Genomic DNA, 13588 nt, shown 5'->3' on the forward strand with positions numbered 1-13588 from the left:
ATTCCTAATCCATTTTATATAGGCATGGCGAGAAAAGAAGATACAAGTCTATTTTACTTGATCATTATCGATAAATACCTTTTTTTTCGCGCCCACGTAGAAGGGGCCCCATAATGTGAGAGCAAGCAGAGTCCTTGTCTGTGATCGGTTTGACACGACGTGTCGGGGCGCGACTCTATCGATTATTTCGGGAACGCCTGCGTTTAGGAGTAGGGGACCGATTCCCTTTCATGCGGCTATGCACGAAATTGCGAAGTCTCAATTTTTCCGTCCACAATTCTTTCATTTCTTGGCGAAGGTTGGCGACAAGCTAAGTGAGATGGGAAGGAGCAGCCTTTTGCGCCCAGGTGACTTGTTTCGTCGTCGATGATATAGACTGTGTGGACGATATCATACGTGCTGAATTATTAGTGTGGTGTGTGGAGGCGGATTTAGACATATTGCGTTGGGGGCATTGAGGGCTGAGTGCAATATGTGTAGACGCAGCACATGCCACGAAATGGGGAAATTGTTTACAGTTTGGGTCCAACTCATATGTAGCTTTGGCGCAGTCCCGGCAGACCAGCGGAAAAGGACTGCATTTGGCAACATGGCCCAAACGATGACAATTGTAGTATGCTATTGGGCGAGGTGGATATTAATGAACAGGGATGACTTCATATTCAAACACCAAGCATTGTTTTATGTGTTTCGCATCAAATTTCAACACCAGTAGCTGTGTTTTACCGAGCATGCGCGAATCGGTTATTGTCGCCTATTCACAGGGCAGATGCGCTTTGACGTAGTCAATCCTTAGGACGGGTCTTTAACACATCAGGAGAGCTGCCTACTGCATGTGCCTGAAGAGGCGATGTGTTTACGTCAAGAACACGCATGTTGCCGTTAACTGTTGCGACTAAGCGCGATAGTGTGTAAATTTTGCGAAAATTGCCCTGGTCGCGAACTGTGATCCGTATGCCGTTACTGGTTGTGTCAAATCGCAGAATGGCCCTTCAGGAATGAATACTGATGGAGCACTTTGTTCTATGGCGTTTGGGAGCGCCTGCTTCGGAATATTTGTTACGGGCACTTTGTTGAGCGGCCTGATCAAAACGATGTAGCGGGGCCGACTCACCCGTTTGGCGTGAAGTCTTGTTGGTGACACTTGGCGTCGATAGTAGACAACGTTTCTCTGTCCCCCGTCGTCACGAGGTTCGGTGGTCCTCATGGAAGGGCCCCCTGACAAGTCGGGACCAGCTGGCCCGTTAGTTTTGCTGACTGCGCATGCTGGGTCGTATTCATGGTCTCGTTTCCGTTAGATAATGTTGAAAAATCATTGCATTTCGATGTAAGGCTCGTGCGTTTCGGGGTCGTTGTCATAGTAGGCGTCCTGATGAAAGCCGGAGTGAAACCCGCCCGGCGTAGCAGGATCACCAGGCACTGTGCGGCCGCACTGAAGCGTTGCAGCCGCGGCCTCCGGTAGCGTCCGAAGCGTCCGGCAACGTCTGACGTGTCACACTAGGCTTAGGGTGGCCAGTTCACAAAACACAAAGGAAAAGGTCAAACTTTTCCAAAAAGCTTTGCGGCCTACGCTCACCATGTAATCAAGATTTACTACCTCAGCAAAAAACAGCAACAGATAAACGAAAAAAAAACTGGTCAAACTGAACAGAAAGATAGTATCCGAGGTGAGGCACGTCTGCTTCCGCCAGTGGTGGAATCGAGCCCCGTATAAAACGTAATTACTAAAAATATGGTAGTAAATAAATATTCACTTTTATTTTATGCGTAAATACTGTCGGCCTGTGAGAGTAGTCTAGCTCAAGAAGTAGGATAGTGCTAATTTCCTACTTCACGGGGTATTTTTAACGTTCCGTTAACGATAAAATAAGACAAGCCATATATTGTATGATTAAGTTCTGGGAGTAGCACTTGTTGCATGTACTATCGACTAAAAACATTTATGGACCACGGGATCTCAGAAAACGCTAAAACGCTTCCTCTGGATATTGAGCTGTTTGTCAGATCCCTTGGTCCGAACACTTTTTTGGTCGATAGTACATTTGTTTTGCGTTGTATCTGTCTTATTGCGAATAGCATTGAATCAGTTCGTTGTCATTAACCGGGTGACAAATGTTGATGTTGAATGTAGTGTATAACATACACTGTCTCGCGCACAACTTATGTGGGCACCCGATTGGGTATCACCGAGATTAAACATATTTAAGTCGCCCAGGTCGAAAAAAACGTGCTCCTTTCGGAACATTCAATCAAAACAGGCCGATTGCACTGCTTAACGGTTTCTGAATTAGAAGCTTCTACCGCGAAATTGTGGGAGCGAATATGTTGAAGTGCAATCTTTGGCGGGAAACACTGTATGTTCGAAATGGCGTACTTCATAGAAACTATTTGTGTAAAAGTTGTATGGGTCAACGAGAGTAAAATTGTTGACATTTTTTTTAGGATAGAGCCATAACCTCCACCTGATAATGGCACACTGCGAAGTGGTGGACTCATGAACAATTTTGGCCATCTGTGCTTCGTTATTGTCTACTCAATGCACGGTAGCAGAGCATTTTCGCAATATGCTTCCATTAAAAATAGGCCATCACGTGTGGGATCGAATCCGCGACTTTGAGCTCAAAAGTGCATAGTCAGAGCCTCTGGGCCACCAAGGAGTGTAAGTGTAAACAATAATTTTGCGGATGAAATTTAACGTCCCTGTAAAATTCATTTGTGCTACCAACAAAGACCAACTAGACCGACTGCCAATTATGCTTCAATTTTAAGTCTTTCATGCTATTCAAAGGAATTTTATTGCGATAGCAATTATATGGACACTCCACACGGATTTCTGCCATTGTTGTCGTCGTCGCCGTGAGGTTCCGTAAAAAGTCCAAGGGCCTTAAAATCGTCGCCGTGCGCTGTATGCTGTATCTGCGCGTGAAAGCACGCGAGGGACGCGCGCATTCACGGAAGGCGAGCGCACGGCGGAGAGCAAATGCGACGTCTTCCGTTGCGCGAGAGGCCATTGGACGATGGAAGGGAGAGAGAGGGGGTGTCGTTATGCTGCGGCACCAAATGCGTATCTTGCGACCGGGCGCAAGGGGAACTGTAATCTCGCAGGTGAATGGAGGAAAGCGGGAAGGCAGCGCGGGAGGGAGGGGGTGTGTCTTCTGCTCTGCGAGCAACTGCGTACTTGTACTTTCCGCGGCGGTGCACCGTATCTTGAAAGTGATCTGCAACACGGCTCCTACCTTTGTATGCGCTGTGCTTTTTGCCACTCAGTTTCCATTGAAGCGATAGACCACACGAACCTCCACTCGCTGCTGCTGGCGCGCTTGCTCACGCAAGCGTTATGACAGTGCTTGTGTGCGGTCATCGAGTGTGATCCATTCATGTTTGCTGGTGCGCGCTGACACCATGCTTGTTAATTCAGTTAGTAAGCGAATGTATCCAAGTTTACACAGCCGAAAAAACTACTGCCCTTACTCCGTATAGCTCTCTACTAATTTGATATCGCAATTGATGCTTCGCCTTTCGGGCGAAATAGCGACTTTTTTGATAACACTCACATTTGCACTTTCAGTTGCGAATCTCGCCCCAAAACCGACCCCAGAAAGACCATGGTGGAAGAGCGAATCGGTTCAGAAACGTGCAGAAAATATGTGAGTAAAATTCTTGGAACAACTACAATGCTTCTGTAGAAACCGTTCAGCTAAAACAGCAAGAACTGCGGAGAAGAACAATGTTTTATATTCTGACCGCATTTATTCGCCAGAAAAGAATAATCAGTACAGGTTCCTTGGTTTCGTTGAACACTCGTCCATGCTAACCAAGTAGGATATTATGACCAATACTTTGGCGAAAGCAAATGTGTGTGGATGAATTACCGCCTTTTTAATATTCCTTTAGGAAGTGATGAAAGGTGTTATATACAGGGTGTTCCATTTTAGCTGCGCCTAAATTTTTTTTAAATTGCCTGTCGCTGATAGCACAATTGTAATCCTTGGTCTAAACTACTCGATGAGGCGGCCAATACTTCCACGAGAATTGAAAACGCCTAATTGAATAATCTAATAATTGCGCTAATTAACTTCCTAATCAAATATTTTGAGGCGTATCTTTCAATCTACGAATTATAGGTGCTGAGTTGTGGTGGTGTATCCACTCAGAACGAATTCTCAGGACTGAACCAGTTTGGAGATATTAATTTTGAAAGTGTCCGACGAAATTAAAGGGCGTTCCAGTTCGCTTTTTGAGGAAAACGCTGTTTTATGCATTGAAGCACAAAGTTAACTGGAACGCCCATGCATTTCGTCGGACACATTCAAAATTATTATTTCGAAATTGGTTCAGTCCTGAGAATTCGTTTCGAGAGGATACACCTTGCGAACTCCGCGGCTATAATTCGTAGATTGAAAGATGTGTCGTAAAATAAATAATTAAAAAGTTAGTTCGCGTAATTATGTTAATTATTCAATTAGGCGTTTTGATTTCTCGTGGAAGTATTGGCTGCCTCATCGAGTAGTTTAGATCAAGGATTATAATTGTGCTATCGGCGACGGGCAATTAAAAAAAATTTGGGGCAGCTAAAATGAAACACTCTGTACATACAGCGTTTCAAGCAGGCCAGTAAGATACCGTAAATATTTTGAAATGTGGGATTAAATTACAGGTAACAAATACTTGTTGCAACCAGTTGAAATAGCATCTCTGGAAAAAAGTGACATTTTCACCCGATTGCCCAAGCATTGATTCCGATATCAAATTATTAAACCATCATACAACACAAGGTTGTCGTTTCATCAGCTATTTTAATTGCTGTAAAGATTCGCTTACTATTCAAATTACCAAGGACGTTGTCACGCACGCACAGGGAAACACAAACACATCTCACTTAATGACCGCGGACACTCGCTATCAGAGTGCTGGCGTGATGAAGAGCGACAACAGCGGCGAGTGAATTCCTCTTTATGCTGCCTCTCGTTTCAACGCGAACTAGAGGCGGAATCTTATAATGGTCCCGAATGCGAACCGGTTTGCTTCACCACTTACGTCACTAAATAGGCCACCTCAAGCCGGCGGTGGAAGACGGGGAGGACGCGACCAATAAACGAGAGGGTGCCGCCTCTGAAGTGTACGTCATCACATGACGAGTTAATCAAGGAATTGCGGAATGTTTCTTCTTGCTCAATAAATATAAACTATTATTTAAATATTGTCCTGAATGTTTTCAAGTATCGTCGCGTGTTGGGACATGTTACTTTATTGTACATTAGGCAATATAATATAACCATTTGTTTAACTGTTCGACACCAGGTGGTAATGCACGCGTTAAAAATTGTAACCACTTGAATCAAAGGAAATAGCCACATCACCATTAGTTGCGCGGAAATTTTGAAAGTTGGTTCTTTATTCTATGATGACGTACAGACATCGGACGGTTCCCTTTGACAGACGATAATGACGCCGAAACTCCTCACCTGTCAACTCTGAAAACGCGTCTAGTACCTCTAGTCGTTGACGGGTCCGGGTGAGCAACCCGAGGCAAATAATGAGGGGCGCCGCCATGTTTCCATGTTTGTGTAGTCGTACCTTAGGGATAATCAACGCATGCTCGAGCGCACTGCCCGCGAGTCTCCGAGGTGGCACGGCCCGTCCGCGCCGCCAAGGTCGCAAGCAAACAGCCGAGCCACAGCAACGGAACCCAAAGCGGACTACCTCTTCGCCGGTTCCACTCATGGCCGGCGATGGGTTCGCTTTGAAAATGACTGACAGATGCATGACGTGTTCAAAATTTGCGGTACCGCCCCGCTGTCTCAGACGACCGCTGACGCAACCACAATTCCGACCAATCACATGAGGGCAAGTGAACCGGTTCGCTTTCGGAACCGTTATAAAATTCCGCCCTAGGTGTGCGAGAACACAGTGCATACAAAGCTGTCAGCTATATCCGGCAGCCAGCTTTGACACCAGCGCAGGTTGCCTCTAAGTTAGGGCACGGTGCAATGATTTGGGGCCGCAGCTTGAGTAGAAGAGTTGCGGACTAACCTGCCCCCGCCCCCCGTCCTAGCACGCGCACCATCCCTGCCTTCGTCCTTTTGCAAGGGCGAGCAGACACCGCCACATCAAGGCGCCATGCTTCTGGGCGCGCCCTCGCAAGCTTTAGCTCGCACATACATATACGTTGCGCAGCCGCGATGTTATCACACTTTGTATTTGTAGAGAACACCATGGTGACGCTGAATGTGGCGACGACGGCGAAAATTCGCCTGGAGTGTCAGCGTTGCTAACGCTATATCAGAAATGTCATTTAATTAGGTTACATAGACCTGCTGTCACTTTGTTTTCTTTTACAGCGATGCTGTATATGGCTAGGTTCTGACCAAAAGTGCGTTCGTCGACAGGGTGTGTAGAAAAAAGTCGCGTTGACATAAAACAGTGGGCCGGTGCTGAAGATAGTGCAATACCGGGTCGACCCGTGGCGGAGGTAGTCTACGCACCAAACCCCCAATTAAGGTCGATGAAGGAGGATTAGGGTGGATTAGGGTGGAAAAAATGTGATTAAAGTCGATTAAGGTGTATTATAGAGGATTATGGTTGATTAAGGTGGATTTGGGTGTATTACGGTGGAATAAGGTGGACTAAGGTGGGTGAACGAGGATTAAGGTGGATTCAGGAGGACCAGGGTGGAATAATGTGGATTAGGTTAAATGAAGGAGGATGAAGGTGGATTGAGGAAAAGTAGGGATGATTAAGGTGGATTAAAGGTGCATTAAGGTGGATTAGACTGGATTAATGTGGATTAGGTTGGAATAAGGTCTAATAAGGTGTATTAAGGAGGATTAGGGTAGTGAATATTATTCTCTCGGAAGCAATTGATGCGGCTGTGGAAAGGCAATGACTAAAGCTATGGATATTCTTATCCAGCCTATAAGAATGCTTGGCGCAAATCATTTTCAATCAGATGACTCAAATGATACAGGCCGCTTTGGCACCGTTGCAGTCCTCAGTACCGAAGGCCACACCTCTAATGTCTAACAACAACGTAGATACGCCTTCGGCATTTATACATCAGTCGATGGACAGTACTCCGCCCATTCAACCAGGCGAGGGTGAGTCGCCTTCTTCAGACTCCGTTGGTGTAACAGATATGGAAATTGACGTTCGAGCTCCAAAACGCATGGGATCCCCGATTTCTAAGATTATGAAAAGAAAACCAAAAAGAGTCAACCATCGCCTATGATCAAAAAGAGCCTCCTAAGGGGGCAGTTGCCGCTGCTGTGAGATCAACACCATTGGACAATTGAAATTACTGCAGTAGAACCGTCGCTCTATATTGTCAGCTTTAACAGATTTGTTTTACCTATCTCCTCAGCTTAATCCAGATGGTATACTTCTTCAGGAAACTTGGCTGGCACCAGAGAAAAATTTGCATTTGAAAGGTTTTCGTTCGTTTCGATTAGATCATAACTCGCCAGGTGGACGACTATTAATACATGTTTCAAATAAAATTTGTCATAAGGCAAACCTTTCTTTTGAAATCGTGGACACCAACTGCGAAGAATGCGAACACAATAAATAAACGCCGCAGTTATGCCCGAAAGGCGAGGCATCGATTGTAATAGCAAATTAGTATACGACAATAGGGCGTAAGGATAGTAGTTTTATGGGCCATATATACTTGGAAATTTTCGCTGATAAACTAAATTAACAAGCGTGGTGTCGGCGCGCACAGGCTAACATGAACACATACCACTCGATAACCGTAGACGCTTGCTGTCAAAACGCTGGAGTAAGAAGCGTGGTAAACGCAGCGAGCGAATTTAACTTCGTGCTGTCTGTCGCTTCAACGCGAAGTAAACGTCGAATGCACAGCGCATACGGAGCTGTCGGAATTCGGCGAACTTTGTCAACATCACAGATTGCTTTGAAGATGAGGTCCGCGCGGGCACGCACTTTGCCCACATGGCAGATCGCTTCCAAGATAAGGAGGGCGCGCGGCCGCGCCGTAAGCAGCAGCCGCGGAGGAGAACCCACCCCACCCCTCTCCGTCGCCTCCCCAGGCCCCGGAAACTCTCTGAGTTCACCAAATGGCCACAGAGGGCGAAAAATCAACCGCGGCGCGTTCCAGCATAAGCGCGCAAGTGGAGCTACTGTAATTTGATCGAATACTTTAGTTTGCATTTTTTCTGCTAGGGGCGCTCAACACGACTCAATATTTGAGCTATTAATGTACATATAATAGCCGACAAACACAATTACAGTCTCATTTTTTTACAAAATAAGGAGTCTATTGTTTTTATTGGACTTCTGTTATTAAAGTCCGTGCTTTGTTACTTGAATAAAGGTTTTGAGGCCTCACTGAGATGTGATTAGCGGCAGCCCACTGGTATCGATTGCAGTCCGTGCCGTTTATCGATTCAAATTGTACGGCGGTTATATTTGTGAACGGGGTGGTCGTTTCCTTTGAGCAGCATCACGCAGGTTCATTTTAATTAGATATCAATAATACCTCAGCCAGTTTATGCGTCCAACATTCGATAGCTGCCACCAAGCGAACGTGTTTAGAGACGGTGAACTCTCTCAGCTGCGGCGTTTCACTGGCGGCTGCATGCACGGCTTCCGCCGTTTGTGATCTGCCGCGTCTGGCCGCGTTGCGTCTGGTTGCTCGAAAAAAAAAGTGCTGGCCAGCACGAAAATTCATCGCTGGAACCGAGCACAGTCTGCTTGAAGACTACCCACGAAAGCGGATTAACCTTGCAGCCCCTGGGCTTGTGCATCGGTGAGTAAAAAAGCAGTGCTTCGCATTTTCAACTTTGAATTTCTTTGCATGCGAGGCGGATAAAGCAGATTCCTGTCGTCATTTCTTAAAAGTAGAAAATAGTAATAATTCTAAAGTTATTGCCCTTCCAAAGCAGTTCAAACGAGGCTCTTGCTACTCTGCCAAGTTGCTAAAATTGCTAACATGAGTACAGCATAAATAATAAAGTTTTGTCTGTTTCTGCACAAATGATACACCGCGATAAATTCACTGCACATTAGTGACAAGTGTACTTCCGGTGATACAGTTAGATTAACTGCATTTGAGACATAATAAAATGACTGTGTTTATTACTAGTATCTGGCAGAAACAATTGTCATCTAATCGAGACTTGACTAAGCACAGCCCACACAAGGACACCACTGAAAGAAATGCACACTGAAAACAGTGTTGTGTGTGTGTGTGTTTGTGCGTTTTTCTGTCATGAAGCGTTTAGTGCACTGTTCTCTGTCATACATGAATCACAAACTCACGCACACTTCCAGCATAGTAATTGAGGCTCTTTTTTCTTTCGACTCCAGCCTCCAAGACGCTGCTCATATTTGGACTCATCCCTTTGAACTCTATTGTCTCTGGACATAGAAGCCAACCGTGAACGTGTCTCCACTGGAAGTAACATCAAGGGCCAGAATCCTCACAGGGTATGTTTCTGAAGACTTCAACTAGAACCGTGATTTTTCTTCATTTATGGGACTAACTTTTGGTTCACCATTTTTTGCTTACATGTGTGTCATGGCTTTGTCATTTCTCTTTTCAGGAAGACGGACAAAAGAGAGATTATTGGTCTGCAAGCTGCCCACGCTAAGTCACAAGATGCTCAACTGTCACCACAATGACAACAGGCCCTCTTGAACTACGTGCCTCACTATGAAATGTTTGGAATTTTACCAGATAGAGAGGTGTGAGCCATATTAAGAAAACAGCAGTCTACAGTTCTGTATCATACTGAGCGGGAATGAGAAATTTGACATACAAGCTTAGTTGCTTTTAAGGGCGCTTTATGACAATCGGAGAAGTAACATGTTGAGTCCCAACTTGTTTCTTTTGCAGTCATTATAGCCATGACGACCAGAACAGAAACAATGTAGCAAGCTCCGACTTGCTAATGCACAAACTCTGTCATCTGTTCTTTGCAAATTAATTTGACGGGCATTAGTACCACGAAGTATCACATGCTCCCTCACAACGATAATTTGTTACATGAAAATGCAAAGAATTTTAAAATGATCAAAAGCGCTTAATGCAATTTTAAGGAAACGACATTTCATGATGAGTGAAACTCATTTTATTTTTTGCTTAAAGTACCCTCAGAGCCACAGGTATTAAAGAGGGGAGTGGTGACAAAGTAGTAGAGTAAAACAAACAAGTGCAGTGAGTTCTTGTAACATAATGATTCTCCTGATTATACAATGTTAGCTAATGTTTTGCAAAAAAGTTTGTTATCTGTGATGGCTACGATACTTGGTGGTTCCATTTCTGAGATGTACGGGGCATGAAAGAAAGACTTCGTGTTCATAAATCAATTCCTACCTTACTGTGATGATCGACGCGGTTTGAAATGCACTGAGGCCGCAGTATGAAGTCGTCATGAAGTGTGGTGTGATAGAAAATTTTATGAAATAGCAAAAGATGGCCGACTTTGCGATGATTAGCTAGTGGAATGAGTTCTAGGCCAGTTTACATTGAAGTTATACTCGCGGTACGGTTATAATTAGAAATAAAAGTATAGTTATTTTGTACTACAGTTGAAGTGAAGTAATAAGATTAACACGACTGGGATCCCATAATGCAGATGCATATTCAAGTTTCCAGCGAATTAGTCTTGTAAAGCTGTAGTTCTAAAGTAGACGGTGCTTTGGAAAGGTTTTGCCATAAGTACCCGAGCATGTGATTAGCACTGCTAATGATGTACTCGATATTATTGGTCGAATTTAAGTTGATTATATGACATGACAAAATCTAAGGGAACGTTGGCATGGTACGTGCTAGGATTAGAATCTGGAAATGCGCATGATTTTACATTTGTTTACTACAAGAGGCTCATATACAGTTTGCATGAAATCAATAACTTAGCTACTACTGCACCATAAGAGATAGCTAGAAAAGGCAAGCTCACACAACCGGCCAGCATATTTCACTTCACAAACTTGAGAAATCACTAAAAGGAAATTTTCTGTCTCTGCAAACAGCAGATGACAAAACCTGCGCACAGTGTGCTCCCAAAAATATTTTGAAATGTACACGCAGAATAAGTTCAGCTTAACATTCAGCTAATCAACAGTGAACGAGCAAGGGAAACCTCAGCGTGGGAACTTGTCTTCGTCTCGGCCCTCACAAATATGTTTGCTTGGTGAAACGTTGGCTTCAAGCTGAGGCTTCCCTTGGTCACCTCTGTTACTCAACTGAAGTGTTCATCTCCTTGCAACCTCTTTGCTGTGTTTGAATACCTATACCGAGATTCTTTTTTACATGAAACCACAAATTCCGTTTTCCAAGGATCTGTGAGCATTAATTGGACTTACTTATATGTTGATTTAGTGTCCTTGTTTATTCACACAATATTTCCAGAAGTCCTTGTAAGCACTGCTGTCTCCATAACGTTCCTTGGTTTCCCTAAGAGTACTCCACTTGTGTCAAAGCCTTTGCTGCCGCACCTGAACACTAAATGTGCAGCAGAAAAATATCAAGAGCAGAAAATGCGATGTAAAATTTAGCATAACGCCCCCCTCCTACACTTCGTGCCTCTCGCCAATGTGCTATGAGAGCAATGAGGCATTGCAGCTCGAGCTTAACTTGCTGACAGTACATTTCTGCCGAGTAAATTTTTGTGTTCCTTTCTTTAATCTATCGGAAATCGTCGAACGCAGAGAATATAAAACGTCAAGCAGCACTGTACGCAATACAAGTACGAGGGCAGCTCGGCATAAATATCACTGTCTGAACCTTCGTTCTCCCTACTTTAGGCACGCCGAACACGATGAGAAAACTTCGCTCGATTTCAGCTTTGGGTCCCAATAAATAGATGGTTATCTGTGTTTCTGTACGTTGTAAACTCAGTGACGGACATATATATTTTCGTCCACCTGAGCTGTACGAAAATTGTGATCATGTACTGCCTCATTCACCATTGACAATAAACAATGTGAGCTTACTTGTTTGAAGTGTTTTATTGCCAGTTGAGGCCTCTCAGTCACCTGGCGACATAATGAAGATGTCTGTAGTCATGTTAGAGTACAGTACACACGAATACGTCCCCGAAAGCGGTAACAAAACGCCCCAAACCAGCGAGCGAGCAGCGCGACCAGCCCTACCAACCGCTACCGTAGCGGCCATATTGCTCACTACCTAATGATGATGATATTAGTTTCGATTCTGTCAGCGCCTTCTCTCGGTCGCATACTTTAGTTCATAACGCCACCGCTACGCTTATTTTCGTTGCACTGTGGAAGGTACTGTTTCCCTTCTCTTAAGTTTGTATGGGTGTTCTGTGGCCTCCCTGCGTGCGTCGCACGCGAAAGAAGACTGCGCGCTTCCGCCCCGCCTTCTTCACTCGCGCGCGCGAGATTCAGCCGGGATCGTCCGCTGACCCTTGCAAGCTTTCGCTCGCACATACAGCCTGCGGGGCGCGGGGACAATGTTATCGTGTTTGGACTCAATAGGGAACATCACGGCGACGGCGACGGCATAAATGCGCTTGGAGTGTCCATATAATTGCCATCGCAATATTATAAAGTTACGATGCTTAATCTCAAGAGCGTGTCTTCTTTTTTTTACAGAGGTGTGAGGTCGGAGATTACTGCCCCCGACATTGTATAGGTTGCAGCAGAAGAATCTTTTTCATTAAAAGGGATACTTTTTGTTACTGAGAAATATTGATACTGCCATTCTTGAAGAAAAATAAAGTTTATTAAAACAGTTTCACTGTGGCTGTTCTTATCATGTTGCTACCATGTAGTTGGAAAGCAATAGCTTGTAAAAAATGCTTGCTCTCCGGTACTCGAGAGTAGATTTAAGCATGAAATGGGAACCTGCAAAGCAGATTGATTGGAGATTATACTAGCCACAGTCTTAAAATGCGTGTAGTGCATGTTCGCAACGGCAACCCCCACAAACCACACCACACCACACCGCAGGACGCCATACTGTGCACTGGTCTATATGGCTGCTGCCCAACTTGAAGAAAACCGGCTGAAGGCAGCACGATAGGTAGCGAAGATGCCCGGGAGACAGACCGCACTGCCCAGTGAGAAGAAGAAAAGCGCGTGAGGGAAGCGACACGCAACGTGGCAACATCACTTGTGGCGACGGGAAACCCGCGCGGCGAAATTCACAGACCACTGGAATTCCAAAGAGCGCAGGCCACCCTGTCTCAGCACCAAAAGATGACAGTCAATTGTATGGTTCCCTGTATTTGCCTCTTGAAGGACGATATTGGAAATTACAAATAAAAAAATGAGCGAGGTTTAACTCCTGTAAATGTAGCTAACACGAGCGAAATGTCTATTTGGCTTGGTTTTGCAGTCTATGCATACAGCGTTTCATTATTGCACGCTTCCGCACTTGGAAATCTTCTCTATAGCTTTCTAATCTGGCCTCCCCTTGCTCCGGTGTTTGAGCAGCCAACTTTGTCTTTGCTTGAAATTTCGCATCCTGCCGTCTAGCTATATCTATTGGATGATTGGATTCAGCCCGCCGCTTACGCTGAAGCGCAGGCCCAGACGGCGCTTCCGGCGCGCCATCCATGGCGAGACTGACCGCCCAAGCGCTGACGAAGCAGCCGTT

At 45.0% G+C, this 13588-nt stretch overlaps 1 long non-coding RNA gene across 1 annotated transcript; it reads left to right on the forward strand.

Moving 5' to 3' along the window:
• The first annotated feature begins 232 nt into the window (after nt 1-232).
• On the forward strand, nt 233-12727 carry LOC125940080 (uncharacterized). The gene is made up of 2 exons (XR_007463322.1): nt 233-3647; nt 12583-12727. It is a non-coding gene; the product is annotated as an uncharacterized LOC125940080 (long non-coding RNA).
• The last annotated feature ends 861 nt before the right edge of the window (nt 12728-13588 follow it).

The sequence above is a fragment of the Dermacentor silvarum genome, chromosome 9 (assembly GCF_013339745.2).
Source record: "Dermacentor silvarum isolate Dsil-2018 chromosome 9, BIME_Dsil_1.4, whole genome shotgun sequence".
In the NCBI taxonomy this organism is placed as follows: domain Eukaryota; kingdom Metazoa; phylum Arthropoda; class Arachnida; order Ixodida; family Ixodidae; genus Dermacentor; species Dermacentor silvarum.